This window comes from Xenopus laevis, chromosome 7S, assembly GCF_017654675.1.
Source record: "Xenopus laevis strain J_2021 chromosome 7S, Xenopus_laevis_v10.1, whole genome shotgun sequence".
Classification (NCBI taxonomy): domain Eukaryota; kingdom Metazoa; phylum Chordata; class Amphibia; order Anura; family Pipidae; genus Xenopus; species Xenopus laevis.
The window spans coordinates 80,173,388-80,196,617 of record NC_054384.1 but is presented as its reverse complement, the minus strand read 5'-3'; the positions used below and the strand labels follow the sequence as shown (position 1 = coordinate 80,196,617).

General features: G+C 40.3%; 1 protein-coding gene across 1 annotated transcript in view; it reads right to left on the bottom strand.

The window, feature by feature from the left end:
• The window catches only part of gnb1.S (guanine nucleotide binding protein (G protein), beta polypeptide 1 S homeolog), a 54,228-nt gene extending 31,613 nt beyond the window's left edge, over positions 1-22,615 (bottom strand). The window contains 1 exon segment of the mRNA NM_001090671.1: positions 22,161-22,615. The gene's annotated coding sequence lies outside the window, so the exon portion shown is untranslated.
• Positions 22,616-23,230: the final 615 nt, after the last annotated feature.

Here is a 23,230-nt window from a genome sequence, read left to right as displayed (position 1 = left end):
TCAGGCCGAATGTAGCAGACATAAAAAGCTGACTTCCCTCCCTCTCTGCACAGGAAACAGCTCTTCTCTCTGAGACACATGAACTCTCGGGGTACCCTCCCTTCCGGTTAACTGGATAAGCCAGGTACAAACACTCACATCTGCCCACATAACCGGACCATCAAAAAGTAGATCATTGGACAATCTGGCTACACACCGACAGTCTAACCTGCCAGTACAAGCCCTCATCAAAGCAGACTTGCGAATAAAGCAGATAGGCTAATAAAGACAATCATTAGTATACTGTAGGTAGAATACTGAAAGCAAGTGTAGGCAAGTAATTTTACCCTGCTAATAAATAAGTGACCCCCCCCCGTGCACTTTGTTTTTGTAGCAGCGGGTACAAGGCTGCAATCCGGAAAGAAAGCAGGAACTTGCAATGGGTGTGGACTATGATGGTTCCAAGCATAGCAATAAAGAAAACAGCCAATTCATCAAGATATTCCCCTTTTACAAATATAGCCACACAGCTAATAACAGCATGTTGCAGATAACACTATATCGGTCAGGACACACAGGCAGATTCAGGGAGATTAGTTGCCTGGCGACAAATCTCTTCTTTGGGGTGACTAATCTCCCCAAACTGCACTCGGAGCGATTCGTTTTCCAAAGTCACCGGAAGTTGCCTCGCAAATCTCCTCTTCTTCGAGGCGACTAATCTCCCCAAAATGCCTCCCTGCCGTCTAAAATGCAAATCGCTGTCAGGATGGCACTCAGCGAGATTCGTTTTCCGAAGTTGCCTCACAAGGAAACTTCGGAAAACGAAACGATCCGAGTGTCATTTTAGCCGGCGGGAAGGCAGTTCGGGGAGATTCGTAGCCTCGAAGACGAGGAGATTTGTCGCCGGGCGACTAATCTCCCTGAATCTGCCTGTGTGTCCTGACCCTAAGGCAATACAATGGTGAAATCAAGATCACTATTAAATTAAAGGGGTAAGTATCCTGGGTCCATTTTCTCCTATCCACAAATCAGATGTTTGCTTGTGTTAAGGTAAAAGCTGAAAACAAACAATGCTAACTGGCTCTCAAGGGTTACAGGACTTGGACTTTAGCCCTGTTACATAACTCCATAATTTTAGTTACTTTGTGAGGTCTGTTGAATTGCAATACTATGCATGACAAAAAGATTGTGATTCAAAAGAAAAAAATCTTTAAGCATGACAAATGCTATTATCCGTTTTTTTGTCAGAAACATTGCATCCTCAACTATTAACACATACCAGCGGGGGAAGGGTGGGGTGGTGTCGAGTGAAAAAAACCCCAAAAAAAACAGTAAAATCAGATCTGATCAGGTTACACAAAAAAGTGCACGCATCTAAATGATACATGAAATCAGAGTTGAACTTAAGTTGAAGGGATACAGGCATGGGAAAAAATGTTGTTTTCAAAACACGTCGGTTAATAGAGCTGCTCCAGCAGAATTCTGCACTGAAATCAGTTTCTCAAAAGAGAAATCTGACATGGGGCCAGACATTGTCAGTTTCCCAGATGCCCACAGTCATGTGACTTGTGATCTGATAAACTTCAGTCACTCTTTACTGCAAGTTGGAGTGATATCACACTGCTCTCCCCCCAGCAGCTTGAAAACAGAATGATGGGAAGGTAACCAGATAGCATCTCCCTAACACAAGATAACAGCTGCCTGGTAGATCTAAGAACAACACTCAATAGTAAAATCCAGGTCCCACTGCAACAAATTCAGTTACATTGAGTAGGAGAAACAACAGCCTGCCAGAAAGTGCTGGCTTTTTCTGAAAGCACATGACCAGGCAAAAAAAAAGTGTAATTTAAAAATAAAAACAACATCATAAAAATCATGACAGAATCCCTTTAAGACACAGATTGTGTTATGCAGAGATGGCCCAATACCACTCTATATGTGTGTAAGCATTTAAAGTAGAATCTGCAGGTCATTGCAGAGGAGGGGTGGTTTACGGACAGATTCATCTCTAGGTAATTTCTGACCAAACCCATGTGCACAGCAAACAGCAAATTCAATACAAGTATGCAGCCCAACATCCAGAATGCTAGGGACCTAGGGTTTTCAAGATAACAGATCTTTCTGTATTTTAGATCTTCATATCTTAAGTCTACAAGAAAATCATGTAAACATTAAATAAACCCAAAAACCTGACTTTGCTAACAAAAAGGATTAATTATATATCTTAATTTGGATCAAGTATCAGGTACTGATTTACTGTTATAGAGAAAAAGGAAATAATTTTTAAAAATGTGGATTATTTCATTATAATGGAGTCTACGGAAGACAGCCATTCCATAATTCAAAGCTATAGGTGCAGACCTATATGGTGGTAGGGGCCTTAACTGGTTACTTTCTTCACCAGTAGAGTTAAAGGAACAGTAACATCAAGAAATGAAAGAGTTTTGAAGTAATGAAAATATCACAAACTGTTGTCCAACACTGGTAAAACTGCTGTGTTTGTTTCAGAAACACTACTATAGTTCATATAAACAAGATGCTGTGTAGCAATGGTGGAAATTGAAAAAAAGTCTATATGGCACAGGTTAAATAGTGGATAACAGATAACACCATTATGTTCTACAGATCTTATCTGCTGTGTAACCTGAGCCTTTTCTCCTTTGAATGGCTGCCCCCATTTCTACACAGCAGCTTATTTATATAAACAATAGTGCAAGGCAAAGTGCACATTAGCATACATGCTGGTGTTTATTACTATAATGCCTTATTGAGAGGATACTAAGGCTGGTGGCACATGTTAAGATTCGAGGGAGATTAGTCGCCCATCGACAAATGTTTTCTTCTTTGGGCGACTAATCTCTCCGCCGGCAAGAATTTGAATCGCCGGTGGGATGGCATTCATAGCGCTTTGTTTTCCGAAGTCCCCAAATTTGCCTCACAAGGAAACTTTTGAAAACCGAAGTGTTACGTATGCCATCCTGCCGGCGATTCAAACTCTTGCTGGCGGGAAGTCTTTGCTGCAAGATTAGTCGCCCGAAGAAGAGGGCATTTGTTGCTGGGCGACTTATCTCCCCCGAATCTTCATGTGCGACACCAGCCTAAAACTGGGCATACACATAGAAAAAAGAAGAAAAAACTCATTATGCAAGATCTTTGTCCATTCTGGCAGCCCACAGGCCAACAACTGTACAACAGAGTTAGCATCATGAGAGGATCAAAAAAAACAAAAACAAAATTTGCACTGGTCCAGTGTTAGGTCTATTATAGTGGCTCCATTTAAACCTTTTTTTCAGGGTTTCATGTGCCTACATTAGAATTGTACATGTGCAGTATTAAAATAAATCAACATTTACTGTACTGCTCACATGCAAGTCTAGGGAGTTGAACTAATGGTACAGAGATCCCTTGGGATAAAATGGTGGCATAGCATAGAACCCCAGGCCATTACACCCCCCCCCCTCCAAAAAAGGAGCACTGACATGGAAAATAAGCATTTAGTGATCTCTTAGGTTGCCAACGCAAACAGAAACACAGGAGTTAACTGACCCAAGTAGTCTGGTATCAGATACCAGAGGGCACAGAAACACTGAAAAATGGTGCAAGTGCAATTTTATTTTATTTATATTGTGCATGTCAGTGCACTCCTGTGGATACAGTAGCCAGAGAGAAGACTTAGGGGCCTGTTTATTATTCTGTGTAAAACATTGGAGACCAGTATCACCAGTGATGTTACCTGTAGCAACCTATAGATCTTAGCATGTTATCAAAAGGTGGCCATAGACGCACAGATAATATCGTATGAAACTAATTTTCGAACAATATTCAGTGCGTGTATGGTGAGAAACGAGCCAGCCAATATCAACAGAAGACTTGGATATCGGTCGGCTCATCGATCAGGCTGGATGGAAAATTTTGATTGGGTGCCTTTGAAGGGACCCAAACATCGGCCATTGTTAGCGCTGAATCGTACGATGGATCTGACGATTCAGATCTACATGCGTGTTGAAACGAACGATCTTTCTTAGAAAGATCTTTTCCAAGAAAGATCATAATTGTTACGTCTATCTTGTAGGTGAATGCTGAAATCTAATTTTTTAAAGGAAACTTGTTTATTTTTAGGTTGCTGAATTTTAAGGGGGATCACGATCAAGGGAGAGGAGAGAAAGCTGCAGAAACAATCACCTCAAAGCAGGTACAAAAAAGTTTTACCAGACATATATTACAAAGTTGTTTTACTTAGTGGTAAGAATCTATACTTGCATGTTTAAAAATGACTTTACATCCCCTTTAACAGAACTCAGGGATTCTGCTCAGCAAGGTGAAGAGTAAAAAAGGCATCTGTGAATGTAGCAAAATGCCTAAGCCTATAATTAAGTGTTTATCACGAAACGCGTAAGGCTGTGGACATGATAAACTTCACTTTGATATTTATCTGCCTGGTGGAAGATTGCCTTCATTGAGTGCCTGCTCCATAAAGTTTTTTTCAGCTTGTCTGCTCCCCGTGCTGAGGGCTCAGTGCGGTGCACCTGGGCCTCTTCCCAAGTGTGGCGAGTTATCTATTTCTACTTGCAGACCCTAAACTACAGATTCATTAATGTAGCAAAATGCATCAACTAATGCAGAAAATTAGGACAGAACCAGGGAGCCATGAGAAGGTAAAATGGATTATATACAATATAAAAAGTAATTATAATTAAAAAAAATATAATGTAAAAAGCAATTCAAATAAGGTGCCATCTCTGATGTACTATTAGAAAACAACGGAAGTGAAAATACCCCTTTAAGGTATGACTTACAGGAGCATTTGCAGATATATACAAATATAAGCTTTCCTAGTGAAAAGTGAAATCCGCAAACTAGTTAAAATGACCACACATGATGGTCATTTTTAACATTGTCAACCACTGCTGTTTGCAAGGCCTATATGATAATACAGGGAATGACTGCTCAACTACAACACTATAGTCAGACAGGACACAAGACTGCTTCGGAAATCAGATGTAAAACACCCCTTTCCCTACGGTCATCACTTCTCATTGCCACCAGGTGGAAAACACCCCTTTGTGCCATCACGGCTTCCCACACTAATCTATAGGAAACGTGTGCCTAAAAAAAGTGTATGAATGACGAGACACCACATGAGATTCTGGCTCTGCGCTCTCATAGATTGCTATTTAGTACGGTTACTAACATTATCATGACTATCCTTGATACTCCCTTCCAAGCAATCTGTCTCTCTACATTCTTTCTTTGTGCAGGAGTCAGAGTCTGATTTTAATTGACAATGAGTCAATTTAATTTCAGTTTAAAGTCAGTTTAATACATTGTTTAAATGGCAATTATGTATCTATTATTATTTCAGACATTGTGCAGAATTAATTGATATTTAAAAAGTTTCATATTTTCATATGATCTTTAGAAAATCTGTTGATACACCCCAGTCAGAAGCTAGGGAAGCCCCAGCCCCTCACTTTCTGTCAGATCCAACCTGACTAATTGAAGGTGGCCATAGACACACCGATATCATATAAAAAAAAATCTTATGATAATCAGTGCGTGAATGGTGGGAGACAAGCAGACATATATCGGCAGAAGACTTGGATCTGCTCGTTGATAGGGCTGGCTGAAAAAATTTAATTGGGCACCAGGAAAGATTGTAATTTTAATGTCTATGGCCACCTTTACCCGAATCCAACCAAATCTGCTTGGAAGAATGGAGGAAAATTACTCCTGGCGAAATATAAAATCGTGGGGATTAAATATAAATGTAAAAACTGGAAATTCGTTTTTATGTATTTCTAACAAATTTGTATCAGGTTAAAAGTGCTGTTGTATAATAATTCTTTTAAGTAAAATTAAAGAACAGAATTTGTTATTCAGTAAAATGAGAGAACTGGTCAAGGTACTGTATATACAGACACAAGTCTTCAGAACGCAACATCATGAATACCATTCGTGAATATGGATTTTTTTTTAATGCATAATATAACATTTAGAGATCCTTTTCAAGAAAAATTACATTTGTTTGGAAAGATACAAAGAAACTTATTCTGAAAAAGTAGTTCACAGCTATCCCTGGGGATAAGAGGCACAAAAGATCTAGGACGCATCAGCTAGAAATTATTGAACAGACTTGCATTAACGGATTCTCCCCCCCCCCACGCTTACTCAAAGACCATATTCAGAAAAAAAAAACCTTGTTTAATAGGAGTTTCCAAATAACCACAACAAAGCTACTTTTCAGGGGCACTCAAAAAAAAAAAAAAAAAGTGGATGTAGCTTGAGATCACACTTTCTCCAGACCTTAAACATTTCTAAGAAATCTGAAATTATTTGAAACTAATAGAAGACTGTAGAGTGCAGGCTTTTCCTTAACAAAAAAATTATACTATTTCATACAAGGAATATAGAACACTGATTTTGTTTAAAGCTTATAGCACATGGGGGCATATTGTGTGCTGAAAAACTCTAATCCAATTCGATTTGAATGTAAAAAACTTGAAAGTCAGGAAGGCTGCAAATAGCTCCAAATTGACCCCTGTACGTCTCCCATTGACTCAAATAGCAGGTTTTAGATGGTGAATAGTCAAATTCGAATTCTTAAAGGGCCAGAGTATGATAAATCTCGAAAATCATTTTTTTTAGAAAAAAAAAACAAAAACTGAATTTCAATAACTAGTCAAAGTTGACAGTTTTGACCATAACAAATTTAGAAAATTAGAACTTTCAACTCGACCCTTGATAAATCTGCCCCTAGATGTAGACATTAAAGGCTTGTCTTGGGTGAACTGGAGGGATAATACCCAGCAGGTGAAGGAGAGGACGGGGAGCAACGGGGTAAACCAGGGGACCAGGATGATTGAGGATCGTAGTAGAGGGGTTTGCCTTTGGACACCCTAGGGAGAGGGGAGAAGCAGTACTGTATTGTGGTTGAGAGAATAGGTAGGGGGTGCTACAATATCACCAATACTACTTGGCCTGGTAGTGGAAGATGGAATCTTCTTGCAAAAATGTTGTTCATACTGAAATGAAACTCAGGACTCAAGGAAGTGCTAACAGCTAACAGCTACCTTAGCCCAAAAAATTATGATTAAGCCGAATCCACTTCCTGCAGAATGTGCAGGTAAAACAAAACAAAAAATACATAATCGCCAAATAAATAATTCCCTATGACCCCTGCATCAGAACAGCTTTGCACCCAATTTTCCTTTCAGAGAAAGGCTATGATCAGTATAGAAATTGGAAGTCTACCAGTATGTTTTAGGAGGAAATTAGAGCAAACAAGGTAATGGCAGGCAAACATGGGGGACAAAAGAAATCTGCAATCAAATCAAAAGTAGAACTTTCAATTTTTGTGTCAATTTGACCAATTTGGAAGTTAGGGTTGCAGAGCTGTACTCAAAGCATAATGGCGTTCTGAATAATAGTGGTGGTCAGAACACCTCATGTGCCTTTAGCCTGAAGGAAATGGTAAGGCATTAAGCTCCATTTACCACTATGGGAAGCTTCAGCTTTGCAGGACTTTCTGATCTACAATATATATAATATTTATTATATTGTCTTCAATAGACCTTTTTATACAATGTATGGTTTAGTTTAAAGATCAGATAGACTGAACACCATATAGCTGGCAGCAAAGGTATTGCATTAAAAAGCATAGATATGACAAATTAACAATTTTCCTTGGTAGGCGTTTATGGCCCTTTAATGGAGATCATGAATAAGCAAATTGCTTTTAGTGTGATAGCACAGTGCAATTTGCCGTGGAGGGTGACAAATTGCCCCAAATACCCAGAACAATGACGCTCACCATCGGTAAAACACTTTGCATGGATAGTGCAGATTTCCCATGTCTCAGAAGATCACTACACATTATACTAAAAGTTAAGTTAAAGGTTAACAACACCTTTAAAGGACCAGTAACATAAAAAAAATTTGTTTGTACATAACGAAAACTACATTTAACTTTAAATGTGTAAAATCTTTCTTAAGAAATAACTTACCGATACTCCGCTCGCACTCCTTTTCAGAAAAGGCGATGATCCTTTGTGTGCCGTTCGATTCTCCTTCCTGCCTTCTATAGGAGAAGGCCAGGGAGTAGAAATCGAGTGCCGCACAATGGATCGTCGCCCTGTCGCCTTTTCTGAAGGAGTACAAGCAGAGTATCGGAAAGTTATTTCTTAATAAAGACTTTGCGAATTTAAAGTTAAATGTGTTTTGGCTTTTTTTTTTCGTTATGTACAAAATAAATTTTTTAAAAATGTTTTTATGTTACTGGTCCTTTAAGCTCAAGATCCCTTTAGAATTTGTTTTCATGATAAGTCCCTTTTATGGAAAAATATACCATCATAATGAATATTAGACCAAAAGATCATTTAGATATTTATAAGCAACCTATTAAAGAATCTTACCATACTGGCATATTTATTTGTAAATATTGCCCTTTTACCTCATTCCTTGACCCACACCATTTTGCAGTAGTCTGTGTGCTCCCTCAAAGATCAGCTAACTGGAAACAATGCAGTACACTGAAGCATTAGAGCCAGGAGGTGACACTTAGCACTTAAAAATTTCAATTTTCTATTTAGTATTTTCCAATGGCACATAATGATAGAAAAGTATTTTTAGGAATGATCTACTTAGATGAAGCAGGGTTTTCATATGGGCTGTTTTACAAAATATATATTTAGAGAGCCCTGCAATGTTCAGGGGTATAGTTTCCCTTTAAGAATAGTGCACTGCCACGACTGTCAAAAAAAAAATAAATAAATTATATATATATACATATATATATATACATATACACACACACTTTGAGAAAGGCTAGGGACCTAGCCGAAACATTAGTTTTTTTGTTAAAATAAAAACCTTTTTTTCTCCATAAGTCCTGTGTGTGCTAGCTTCTTATGAGCCTATATATATATATATATATATATATATATATATATATATATATATATATATATATATATATATATATATATATATATATATATATATATATATATATATATATAATATATATATATATATATATATATATATATATATTATATATATATATATATCTTCACAAGACAACACAATTTTTATTTACACAGGCGACTTCGGAAAACGAAGCGACGCATGTGCATTGCCGCAGGCGATTTTAATTTTAGCCGGCGGAGAGCAGGTGAAAGGCAGTTCGGGGAGATTATCGCCCCGAGGAAGAGGAGATTTGTGGCTGGGGCGACTAATCTCCCCGAATCTGCTCATTTGGCCTGACCCTAAGGGGTGTACAAATTCAGAGTATACACTGGCTGATGCATCTCAATGCTAAGCAACAGTGCTGCAAGCCAGTAAAAAGTAGTTCAGAATGTCAAACAATTCAGTGCTCACTTGGACTTTGCACACAGCAAATGTAAAGGGTCACAGAGATAAAGGTTAAAGATACATGGTAAGACGAATGAACAGCAGAAAGAAAGGAGCTTTTGCTTTCTGTACATACTACTGCTCGGCAAAAAAGGTGCAGTGGATAAAGGAAATGGAAGAGGCAGCGCAAGGAAATGCATGAGAAGGGGGAAAAAAAAAGTACAGGTTGGGAGGGGTTTAAGGGCAGGGGCACACGGGCAGATTAGGGGAGATTTAGTCTCCTGGCGACTAATCAAATCTTCTGGGGGGCGACAATCTCCCCAAACTGCCTTCCTCCTGCTATAATGAGAAAACGCTAGCGCAATGGCACTCACAGCACTTTGATTTCCAAAGTTGCCTCACGAGGGAACTTTGGGCGACTCGAGAAATCGAAGTGCAACGAGTAGATTGGTGCAGGCGATTTTTCATTTTAGCAGACGGAAGGCAGTTCGGGGAGATTGTCGCCCCGAATAAGAGGCGATTAGTCACCAGGCAAATAAATCTCCCCAAATCTGCCACAACGAGATAGAAGTGTTAAAGACAGCTGGATTAACCAAGAGACAGTGGTAAACATTTAAAGGGGTTGTTCATCTTCCAAACACTTTTTTCAATTCAGTTGTTTTTAGATTTCCCAGAAATAAAGACTTTTTTCAATCACTTTCCATTACATATATTTTACTGTTTTTCCAAAATCAAAGTTAAAAGTTCCTGTCTCTGGTGTTTGGCAGCTCAGTAATTCACGTGCAGACTCTAAACTGTTACAATTTTGCTCAGCAGGGACAAAGATAAGCAATATATCAACTAAATGTAACCATTTAGAGCAGTTGACAGGGTTGGCGACCCCCCCCCCCTTCCAGAGCTGCTTCTTAAGGTGAAAAGAGACACTTTACACTTCAATATTAGACAAAGCTCACACATAGAAAATAGAAAGTCATTGGAAAAGTCGTTATTTATGGTCATCTATCTGAAAACAACTAGTTGTTTGAAGGTGAACCACCCCTTTAAGAACAGATTTTTCTCTTGAAGAGCGGGCAGAAGTCCTTTCTACTTTCATTCACATTTAACATGATGTTTATAAATGAATCACGTAACTAACGTAGTAACTGGTTATTCATCATTTATTGCTCAAGCTCACTACCAGTTGTAAGGAGACTACCAGGGCTAAAGATAAACAAGATGCAGAAACAGATGGACACAATGCATGCTCCACAGGCTTTACAAGCTTTGGCTGAGGTATGGTGCATTCCATTTTGCAGTTGATACACAATGGATAGATGTAACACCTAGATTAAGCATTGAAGTCTACAAGGAGAAACCATGAATTGTCCAATATCTGCCCTTAAGCTGGCCATAGACCCAACGATCCGATCGTACAAATCGAGGATTCGTACGATTTTCGGACCGTGTGTGGAGAGTCCCGACATTTTTCGCCTGGCAGAGATCGGTCGTTTGGTCGATCGGACAGTTTAAAAGATTTGTCGGCTGCCAAAAAATTCTCTGCATGTATTGCTGATTGGACGATTTTCAGTGGGAGACTGTCACCAGCTTTTGTCGGACATAACTTTTGTACAATTGCCGTCAGGGGCAGAACATCGGCTGATCTGTTCTTTTACTACTTTATTTGATCTGAATGGTTAGTGGCAGGTCTGGAGATGGGAAAGTGCGATCATTCGAGGATTCGAACAGCCAGCTTTAGGTCAGAGTTTACAGTAACATACACACAAAAAAGTATTTGCTCTTGTTTGGTACAGCTGTATGGTAAGTTAGAAAAAAGTGAGGGCTATTGCTACAAAGTGACTGGTACTTTGTTGGTAAAAGGGTGTGCAATGCTTCCCTTTCGTTTTGTTTGTCCAGGAAGCATGTGAGGAGGAAAAAAAAAGCAAAGCATGAAAAAAAAGATCATCTAGCTCCAACTATATCTTTCTATCAGTCTTGAAACCATTTTAAAAGCTTACGAAATCCACATGGTTTACAGAGAGATTTGCAAGAAGAGAGATGACTAGCAGGTCAAGCATACAAGCAAGTTGATGAGGGGAGATGGAATTTACAGATTGTGATGAGTTGTTACAGTAGCATTCACAAACATCTTGTGTAAGGAGAATGGCTAACAAGCCTAGTTAATCTACACTGGGCGAGTTTCAGCTGTGATCAGTGATGTGCACAAATGCAGAGCTGCTCTCTTAAAGGAGAATTCAACCCCTTTGGCACTAAAATCCCTCTCTCTCCCCTGTGTTGCCCTCTTCCTCCCCCCGCAGGGCAAATGCCCACAACTTGTTACAAACCCTCCATGCAGTTCCTCTCCTGTTGAGTTCACTGCAGCCATGTTCACCCGTGTGCTCTTCTTCCTGTATTCGCCGGCATTTGGTGGCACATGCGCAGTAGAGGGATTTATCGGTAAGGATCTACTGCGCATGCACCGAAAGTCACGAAAAAAGAAATCAGAAACTTCGTGACTTTCGGGCGCATGCGCAGTAGATACTTACGGGTAAATCCCTCTACTGTGCATGCGCCACCAAATGCCGGTGAATACAAGAAGAAGAGGGCACGGGCAAACATGGCTGCCATGAACTCAACAGGAGAGGAACTGCACGGAGGGGTAAGTAACAAGTTAGGGGCATTTGTCGGGGGGGGGGGGGAGGTAAGACCGATATCGGCAGAAGACTTGGATATTGGTTGGCTTGTCGATCAGGCCGGAAAATCTTGATTGGGCGCCCGAACATGGGCTATTGTTAGTGCTGAATCGTCAGATACAGGTAGAATTCTATTGTTTCTACCTGTATATCCGACGATTCAGCTAGCGCTCATGCTGGGACTTGCCAGGTAAGTAAAGCCAAAAAACATACAGAGGGCCTGTTTCAGTCAAGAAATAACAATATCCAGAAATGTTAAATAAAATAGATAAAAAATAAAAAAAAAAGTTTAGCCCTACTCAATGAGACCAGGTTCAGCAGAAAGCATATTAATCCCTTTATTAAAAACGCACCTGCAAACAGGGAAATTCGGATATACAGTACAAATAAGTAGAAAGTGGATATTTTGATTTAACGTCTACTTAAGATAAACCTGACAAACACCACTTGTAAATTTCTCCCTGGCTTGTATATATGGCAACTGTCACAATACAAAATAAGAATAATATAATATTAGGTGAAGACTACACTATGGGCAGAGTTTATAATACTTTCATAGTAACAATGGAAACCAAATGAAAAGAAGTTGTATAATTACACCCTAGAATACAAGGAACAAATTTGAACATTTTGCTGCCCGCGTCATTTCCAGTTAAAAATAAGTTTGAAAATACATTCATTTTTCTCAATTTTTCAGGCAATTGGCCTGCATCAATGGATTAGGAGAGTACCTGGAAATTCATCACTGAGCGTTTTAGCAGCAGTCACCTGACCCATAGGTGCCCTGGCAGGGTAAAATCATTTCCATGGATGTTCATCAAGAAGCATGCACCAAGCTGGAAATTGCATGGGTGGCTATCCGATGTAATTCCCTGTAGCACTTTCACAACTCAAAGGTCAACTTCAGAGAAACCAATAAATCCACCAGTAAATTTTTTAACTATAGAAAAACACAAGCTTTGGTTCTATGCTGTAGAATGATATCACTGTGATACACAAATTGGTCTGCATACAATCATTTTTAACTGGCCAATCAAACTCTTCCGCTAATGCTAGAAGTCACAACCACAGCCCAGATAAACCATAGCGAGGAGCTTCTCTTGAGCACCATGTCCCACATATGCAGTCATATTTTGGCCACTTTGCAGAAACCACATTGAGATGCAGTTCCTAGAGATGTTACTGGAGATATATATATTTTAAAAATTCTAAAAAAATTCTAAAGATGAAATTCACTCAAACGGGACACAATTGTTTTAGAGAGGGTACAGAGAAGGGCAACTAAGCTGTAAAAGGTATGGAAAATCTTAGCTATGAGGAAAGACTGGCAAAATTGTGGATGTTCATGCTGAAGAACAGGTGCTTAAGGGGTGATATGATAACTATGTATAAATATATAAGGGGATCATATAATAATCTCTCTAATGCTTTATTTACCAGTAGGTCTTTCCAGCTGACACAAGGTCACCCATTCCGATTAGAAGAAAAGAGGTTCCGCCTAAATATTCAGAAGGGTTTTTTTACAGTGAGAGCTGTGAAGATGTGGAATTCTCTCCCTGAATCAGTCGTACAGGCTGATACATTAGATAGATTTAAGAAGGGGTTGGATGGCTTTTTAGCAAGTGAGGGAATACAGGGTTATGGGAAATAGCTCATAGTACAAGTTGATCCAGGGACTGGTCCGATTGCCATTTTGGAGTCAGGAAGGGATTTTTTCCCCCTCCTGAGGCAAATTGTAGACTGAGGCTTCAGATGGGGGTTTTATTGCCTTCCTCTGGATCAACTAGCAGTTAGGCAGGGTAAAAAAAAGTTAAAAGGCTGAACTTGATGGACGTGTGTTTTTTTAACGTAACTTACTATGTTACTATGTAAGTAGTTCTCCATGGGAATGGAACTGCGTTCCATATAGCCATTATGTTGGCATAGGGAACAACTGATGCCAGTGTAGGGGTTGATTCTCGGCCTTTGTTTATCCACAATTAGTCCTGCATGTCATTAGCCTAAACTGGGATAGTGCGTGCAACCGTCAGGGCTATTAACGTCTTTTTTTTTTATTTTTTGCACCTCACAGCAATAAAATAGGTAGGTAGTGACATCTTTGAAAAAAAAACACACACTCTACACAATGGCTGGCAACATTTGCCCCAATGCTCAAAACAAGTATCCTTGAACTTGATGGACATGTCTTTTTTCAACCTAACTTACTATGCTACCATGTTAAAGTTGGCTAATACTATCCCACAATTTAGGGATCAAGGGGGCTATGAGAGAAACCTCACTATTATCACTAGGGATGCACCGGATCCAGGATTCGGCCTTTTTCAGCAAGATTAGATTTCGGCCTGACTGAACTGAATCCTAATTTGCATTCGCGAATTAAGGTGGCCATACACGGGCCGATAAAAGCTGCCGACAGACCGTGTCGGCAGCTTATTGGCCCGTGTATGGGGGCCCCCGACGGGCTTCCCCGATCGAGATCTGGCCGAAAGTCGGCCAGATCTCGATCGGATGGGATTAAAAATCCCGTCGGATCGCGGCCGCATCTGTTAGTTGATGCGGTCCCGCGATCCGACCGCCCGTTTGGCGAACGCTAGGATCCGATCGTTGGGCCCTAGGGCCCACGATCGGATCAGCCCGATATTGCCCACCTCAAGGTGGGCATATCGGAGGGAGATCCGCTCGTTTGGCGACATCGCCAAACGAGCGGATCTATCCGTGTATGGCCACCTTAAGGGTCGGGAAGGGAAATCACGTTTTGTCAGAAAACAAGGTGCTTTTTTCCACTTTTTCCTTTCCTGTTTCTTATTTGCACATGTAAATTAGGATTCGGTACGGTATTTGGCTAAATCTTTCATGAAGGATTCAGTGCTTTCCTAATAATCACTAACTTTGCTATGAAAGTATGGTACATGGAGCAGGACCGGGTGATTAACAAAACGCTAGTAAAAATTCTCTGCTCATTTCAATGGGGAACACCTGAACCCAAGGCTAGATTTGCATGTCCAGGTATTTGGAATAACCACTTACTTTTGATGGAGAGCAATGTGTAATATTTTAAAAGTAGTTTAGTTGGAAGATATGTGACTTTAGTGTTGCAAATGTCATTGGAACTAGTCATGCTCACATACAATACATTTTCTGATAACTTTCTGGCAAAAAAAAAGAAAAGCCCTTAACTTGTGCTGCACTAGTACAAATACACTGAGAAAAATACTGAGAGACCAAAATGCAGCTTCTGCCCAATGTGTGAAGTACCTGGTTTTAAAGATCTATTACAACATACATGGGACAGATTTTGGCCATAAAGCCATAAATTGGGCACCTGGAGCTCAAAATCCACCTCACTTGTGTGGAGACAGGCACACATTCAAGTCTGTGCACACCTGGAGCAGTAAGTGGTGGTACCAGAATGTTGTTTATGCTGAAGAACAACCATTTAAGCTGGTCATATACGGCTGATAAAAGCTGCCGACAGCAGCTCATTGGCCTGTGTGTGGGGCCCTCTAACAGGCTGCCCTGATTGATATCGCCAAATAGCAAAGAAAACGCACTCCAGGTCTTTTAAGGTGAAAAAATCAAATCATATTTATTTCGGCTCCTAACTCAAGCCGTCCTCAGGAACGGCTTGAAATAAATATGATTTTATTTTTGATTTTGCATTTATGATTTTTTCACCTTAATAGACCTTGACATATTTTTGGAGTGCTCCAGGTGGATAGACCACCTCCCTACCAGCGTAGCTGCTAGCCCTAACTCTTTACTTACCACTCCGTGCACATTCTGTCCAGCGGAGTTCACGGGCGCCCTCTTCAGTAATCTTCAGAATGAGACTGGTGCTTCGGCCATTATCGTGAATTTCAGTGTATGCGCAGTTGTTGCAAAACAGAAAATGCACCAACTGCACATGCGCCACCTCGATCTCATTCCGAAGATTACCGAAAAGAAGAAGATGGCTACCGTGAACTCCGCTGGACAGAATCTGCACGGAAAGATAAGTAAAGAGTTAGGGGCATTTGCCCGGGGTAGCAGCTAGGCTGGGGGGGGGGGGGGGGGGAGAAGTCTACATGTCTATGTAGAGCAGCGGCGTAGGATTTTTTTCTTTAGGGTTTATTTCTCCTTTAAGCTATAAAAATGCCTTACCCTTTAAACAAAACAGTGATTGTTTGAACATATATTGCAATATATTTAAGCTGGCCAGCTATGTCAGTCATCGCTGGTATGACCAGTCCTACACTCAACTTTCATCTGCATCATTAAGAATTCAATTGCTTCATTATACATTTTACAAAGAGACTACAATTTAACCGCAACTTACTTGATGCTTTCAAAGTAAAACGCCCAAGAGTGCGGATTCTTTGTGAAGTATGACACATACACATACATACATATATACATACATATATATATATATATATATATATATATATATATATATATATATATATATATATATATATATATATATATATATATATATATATATATATATATATATATATATATATATATATATATGTGTGTCTGCATACATATAGGATCAGCCAAAATTAACAGCAAAACCAGCCCATTGGGTTTATTTAATATTACTTTATTTTCTAGCAGACCTTAGATTCAAATTACATAAAGGATCAGTTATGCGGAAAACCCCAGGTCCCGAGCATTCTGGATAACAGGTACCATACCTGTGTGTCTGTTTAATTTGCCTACGCTATGCCTTATAGCTTTCGCTCACAAATATTAAACCTGGGATCGGACGATTTTCCATTGGCATACATATGCTGTGCCCCAAAAAATTGACAATTTGCTGCCTTACACCTGTCTTCAGTATGCACAGACTGGCATGGCACGTCAGTGCTCTAAAAAAAAAAACAAACACAGGCAGAAAAAAATGCAATGCACAATTTATTTAGAATGCCCTATGCTAATAAATGGAAACTGTTGGGCAACATGGAACCTGGAGATATTCCAGCAGTTCCCATGACTTAAGTGAGCAAGTCTTTGTTTAATAATCAGGGAAATGTCTATTGGTGGTTTTGTATTCCCTTTAACGGGAAGCAATTCCAAGTGATTTATGATGTTCTGTTCTGCAGGACAAAATGGAGCAGTGAAATCTTCACATGCCACTACTCTTTAGTAAACGTGGAAGATACGGATTTGTGCTTTAATAATCACTAAGTACATCTATGTTCGATATATCTATGTAACACGCATACACGAATGGTGTCTACACAAAACATGCCATATGGCTCATAACTGGATATTAAAACCAAGAATATTAATTACGGAGATAGAGCCAAAATCCAGTAAGAATATAATCCAATTTAGGGACTAAACCATGAGTCAGGATCCATATTCCAAAATGACCTTTGTTATTCTGAGCACAGCTTAACAATGATTGATACATTCAGTGGCAATAAGTACCAATGGAAAGTGGGGATTTTAGATTTCATGCTCAAAACATCTGTTCATTAGAAAAAGCGCTTGAAGAGGTAAAACACATTTGTCGACAACAATAAAGGGCAAGTAAGCACAATATTACATAGATATGGTTTGCTACCCTGTGCTGGTGGTAAAAAAAAAAATTGTGTTTGCTTGAAAGTAAATTGGTTACTTCACAAGAAGATAAACAGAGGGTAAATATGCTCACTGTGCTCTTCAGGAAATCAGAATAAAAATCTCCAATGTAAAGACACAAAACACAAAAGTTGAAATGTAAGAAAAAATATTTTATGATTTATAGCACTGCTGCCCAATTCAATAAAATAAAAAATTGTAGATACTTAAAAACAGATGCATTGTGCAGGGTTAAGAAAAATCAAAAACCTACACTATGCTAGAAAAAAGATCAAAAAACTCAAAAACACAGGAAAATGGCATATGCATGTATAAAAACCAAGACTAGACTAAAAATCTGTCAAGTGACTTTCCTACAGATCTATGCATTGCTGACCACTTTAAGCTGGCCATAGACGCAAAGATCTGATCGTACGAATCGAGGATTCGTACGATTTTCGGACCATGTGTGGAGAGTCCCGACATTTTTCGTCCGGCGGAGATCGGTCGTTTGGTCGATCGGACAGGTTAAAAGATTTCTGTCGGCTGCCGATAATATCTCTGCGTGTATTGCCGATCGTAGGATTTTCAGTGGGAGACTGTCACTAGCTTTGGTTGGACATAGATATCGTACGATTGCTGTCAGGGGCAGAACATTGCTGATCTGTTCTTTAACTAATCTGACTGGTAAGACTTTGATCTGAATGGTTAGTGGCGGGTCGGGAGATGGGAAAGTCCGATCGTATGATGATTCGTACGATCTGATCTTTGCATCTATGGCCAGCTTTAGAGGGCAGCGAATAAAGGGATAACACCATTTAATGCTGATCAGTGTTGAACAGCTCAGAGTACAAGATCCTCTGGCTGAATTAACATGTAAATAGACAATTAACTGTGCCTTATCTGAACCGTGAAGCAATGTGTTTAGTCATCAAAACTATGTTGCTCTCATCTACAATATTATTTAGTTACTTTTAAATAACTAATATTTTATAGATGTTATTTTAAAATGTAATTCCTATTTAAAAATAGTGTGGTTGCACTACTGGTTCTGACTTCTAAAACAATTGAGCAGAAGCCAACGGACTTCTGCTACAATGGTTCAACAGTCAGAATCTAATGGGATAAACAAGTGCTGCATTCAACTGCAATTACATTCCTACATAACTTTAGTCATTGGTTAAAATTATACTACAGGTATGGGATCAGTTATCCGGAAACCTGTTATCCAAAAAGTTCCAAATTAAGGAAAGCCAGTCTCCCATAGACTATTTTATCCAAATAATCCAAACTTTTAAAAATAATTTCCCTTTTCTCTGTAATAATAAAACAGTAGCTTGAACTTGATCCCAACTAAGATATAATTAATCCTTATTGGAAGCAGAGCCAGCCTATTGGGTTTATTTAATGTTTACTTGATTTTCTAGTAGACTTAAGGTATGAAGATCCAAATTATGGAAAGATTTGTTATCTGGAAAGCCCCAGGTCCTGAGGATTCTGGATAATGGGACCTATACCACATTTTTGGGGGTAGATTTTAATCCTAAATTATATTATTTAAAACCCTTCATTGCATAACATTTAACACTGAATAAACGAACACCCTACTGAACATGAGAACAAATCTTTACATATGCATAGTGAGGAATGCTCATTGTGTAATGTAGTCCAAGAACTGGTGGTCTCAATTTAAATGAAAATGCACAGCAGGCTTTTAGCTTTGGCTCTTTAGTTATTTGCTTCTGTTTACATGAATTGCTTATGATATTACTTTGTTAATGATGCATCTTGATTGGGAATCCTGTAAAATGAACGTGGGTCACAGAAATTTCCTCTTACCCATTAACCTGTAAAAGCTCCCTAGTAAAACTAGTAAATAATATGGAATCCTGTGAGTAACACTAAGTGGGCCTAGTAACCATTTCCACTATATGAAAGTTATTTTACCAAAGTAGGGAATCTCTCTGCAGCTCTTTTCAATTAGAAGAATGGATACAAAATCAAAATGGCTGACAGAAGCATGTGTGCCAGAAAGTGAATAAATTAGTTGTATATTGCTGGCAAACAGGAAACAAGTCATGGTACATTTCCTGTCTATTAAAAAGTGCCCTACGAGATCCTTACATCTTAAAAAGAATTAAGCATCTGAAAGGACAAAACAGTATTCTAAATCTAAAGACAGTGCAGTACTTTTTAAACTAGATTCATTCAACATAGAAACCAATAATAGTTTAACTACACCGAGCTAGAAATACACATATTTGTAGTAATTCCTCCAGTTTTGACTTTCCCTTTCTCATGAAGATTACAAATGGCAAATGAAAATCGAATCTGCTTTTCTGACAAGGAAAAAAAATCCAGCATTTTATACAATTTGCTACGCGCATGCAAAAAGCAGTTATTCAGATCAGATATAAGTAAATGCTGCTACAAAAGAATCCAAGAAGCCCCTGACATTACCAGTAAAGAGTTAAACTAAATATAAAATTCTCATGTATCTTTCACAGCTCCTTTAAACTGAATGCACAAGCTTCATATTCTGAGGCCAAAAACAGTAAAACATATGCTAAAAGTCTTAATAGTCAGGTTTTTGTGTCCACCTAATCGTGTATCATTTATGGGTGCATACTCCTCCTACAAGTATGGTTCTGTGAAACAAGGGGAGGGTTGACGGATAGAAATCGTTAAAAAAAAAAAAAAACCCGGCAGAGCTGCTACAGAAAAGAGACAGAAGGTGCCGCCGCCGTGCATTAAAACCTGCCCAAAAAAAAGGCAACAAAAGGAGGCCGAGACGGGAAGCAAGGCTGCCTTGTCACACTAGAGAAAAGGAGCTCAATATGAAAAACCAAAATGCTGAAACGCCATCTTGTTGCAGTAGCTGGGCCTAAGATCTGACACTTCCCATTCATTCACAGCTGAAGAAAAGCCACACTCAGGAATAGATTTAAAGTAAAACATCCAGTGCAGCCTTGAATAAAAGCAGCGTACATTAATGAAACATATTCCTTCCAAGGAGGTGCTGCCACGGTGCCCGTCTATGACTACAAAAGCCCATTTCTATTCATCAGAAGACAAAACGGCTATGGAATCATTCTCAGTGTATGATATGTAGGCCACAGAGAGAGACTGCTGATTACAAGGAGCAGGATTCGAAGGTTTGAAGACACTGCTTCCCCATTTTGCCATTTCCTGTTACAGAGAAAAACAGAAGACAACTGAAACGTTCCTCTGTGCATCTGAATTAAGCGTGTAATCAGAGTGCAGACGCTCCGTTAAAGTATCAAATCCTGTAGTGTTGCCGAGTCTCTGTAGGAAAACGGGGGAACCTTGCACAAACCAACCTCCCTTACAAATAGATCTTATTTCTGAAATCGATATGAAGCAATTTGTGTATTTACACACACACACGAGTCACAGGCTTGACGAGAGGAGACTGCCACACAAAGCTGGTGCGCTCCCCTCCTCCATGATACATACACGGATATTCCTGCCTCGCAGGTCCCTCCCTTTCTCCGCTGCCTTGGAGGGCAAAATCCACCATTATTTAGCATCCACTGGATCCTTACACATATCAGCTATACAGACCAGCACCCCAGGAAGGATATACACACAGCTGTTTAAGGCAAGCACAGAAATCCTGATTGTTGCCTGGAGGGCTATCAAGCCAGATTTACCATCCAATCAGCTTTAAGACATGGCCCTTGCCCATGGAAAGCTTTCAAGCCATCTCACAAAGCTGATCAATTAAATCTACAAGCACATACAGAGAACAAATGGTTTCCCCAAAATGAGCATTGGGTGTTTGCCTTTAAAGAACAGATCCAGTTCACAAATGTCCAGCAGTAAATCTCCCCCAAGCACAGTTTATGGATTTCCTACAAGATACTCCCCAACCTCCTCCCCCACCATTGTTTGATTTCCATTTACAGCGTTGTTTATCTCTATGGCTAGGACCCAGGTTTTGGGAACCCAGATGCAAATAGTGCCGCCTGGCTACAGCGAAATCGGAGATTTACATTGTAACAAAATAAATAGAAAAACAAACATCCCTTCCTACAACCAGCTGGTTTCCGCTCTCTCTTTCTCTGCAGTCATTCTGGGGTGGGGAAGAAACCCTTAAATATGGGATGTCCAACCTGCAGCCCTCCAGCTGTTGCTGAACTTCCAACATCGAAGGATACTGGAGTTGTAGTTCAAACAGAGGCTGAAAGGGGTTCACCCCCTGATGAAAAATCTGGGATCCCTTCAGTGATCCCTAGGCATCAGCCAGGGTGCAACCACAAGCACAGGGTGGGGGGATGCTGGAGCTGTGCTTGTACAGCAGCTGTATGGCTTTGGGCTAATAAAAAGATGTGGGGGAGACTGCCTCTCTGCAGGATGGGGGAGGAAATGCAGTCACATTCTCAACATCCGCCCACTGAGTTTTCTGGGGAACAAAAATATAGGAGCCCCAATCTCATGCAGAACTACAACTCCCAGCATCCCCCGCTGGATAATGAACGCTTGGTATTGTAGTTTTCCAGCAGCTGGACGTTGCTAAGCTATAAGAGGAAGGAATTGGGGGAGGGGGGCTATATGAATGGCTACGAGGCAAGGACCAATGATTACCTTGTGCCCTACGAAGATGTGACCATCCACGGCTTCCCCCCAGCTCAGGTACCGGCTCCTCGCTCGCACCACTCGCTTTCTTTTCCCACCGGGGCCTCTCCGGGCGATGTGTCGGTGCGGCCCCCCTTAGGGTTTACTCGTTTGCCCCTCTCCTCCCCTAGAGGCCCCGCGGCTTGTCCCAAGAAAGGAGGGCGTGTGAGAGGTGAAGGGCGCCGGAGCGGGGTGGGGGGGACGGGGAGGAAGAGGGGAAAAAGAGACGTGCTGGGCGGTGACGGAAGGGAGGGCTGCTGCTTAGCGCAAGGCCTTTCTTTCTGCAGATTCTTCTTGGCCCTCAGTCTCCGGTAAAGGTGCTTTCTGAATCCCCGCCGTGCGCCTCGGTTCTGCTTCCGTCTCCCCAATCTGCCACCAAAATACCAACGCGCTCACACCGCCTTCCCCTTCAATTCCCTTCAGCCATCAAGCGGAGATGGGCGCGGTAACCCTGCGGACTACGCTGGGAAACCCCACGCACGGACAGGAGGGGCTTAGAGCCGTGAGGGGGCGGGGCGTGAGGTGGAAACGTCATTGCCAGGAGATATGGGCTTAGCACGCAATTGGGGGTGGTTGATAAAATGGGAGGCTGGTATCGAGAAAGAGAGAAAAGATAATGTCGGAGGGTTTATTAGACGTGCACCTTTAGCAGGACGGGGCAGCGTGAGGACGTACTGAGCCGACACTTCTTAGTGGAATTTTATGAAGAACTTGGTATTGAAATGATGTGAGTTTTCCCAGGTCTGGTTCTGTTGTTGTGAAGGCATTTGTGTTCCCGGGGGCCTTTAGGGCAGAGGAGATAGAAAATAGATTTAAATATTTATTCATATATTTATTTTGAAGTGTATATATATATATATATATATATATATTCGACATATTACTATATGTGTGCGTGTTTATATATATATATATATATATGACATATGAATAAATATTACAAATATTCTCTGTCTCCTCTGCTCTAAAGGCCCCTAAGTGGTCATGTGCCCAAAGCAAATGTCTTCTCTGCTCTTCCCCAGAACCAGCCCTGGGGTAAA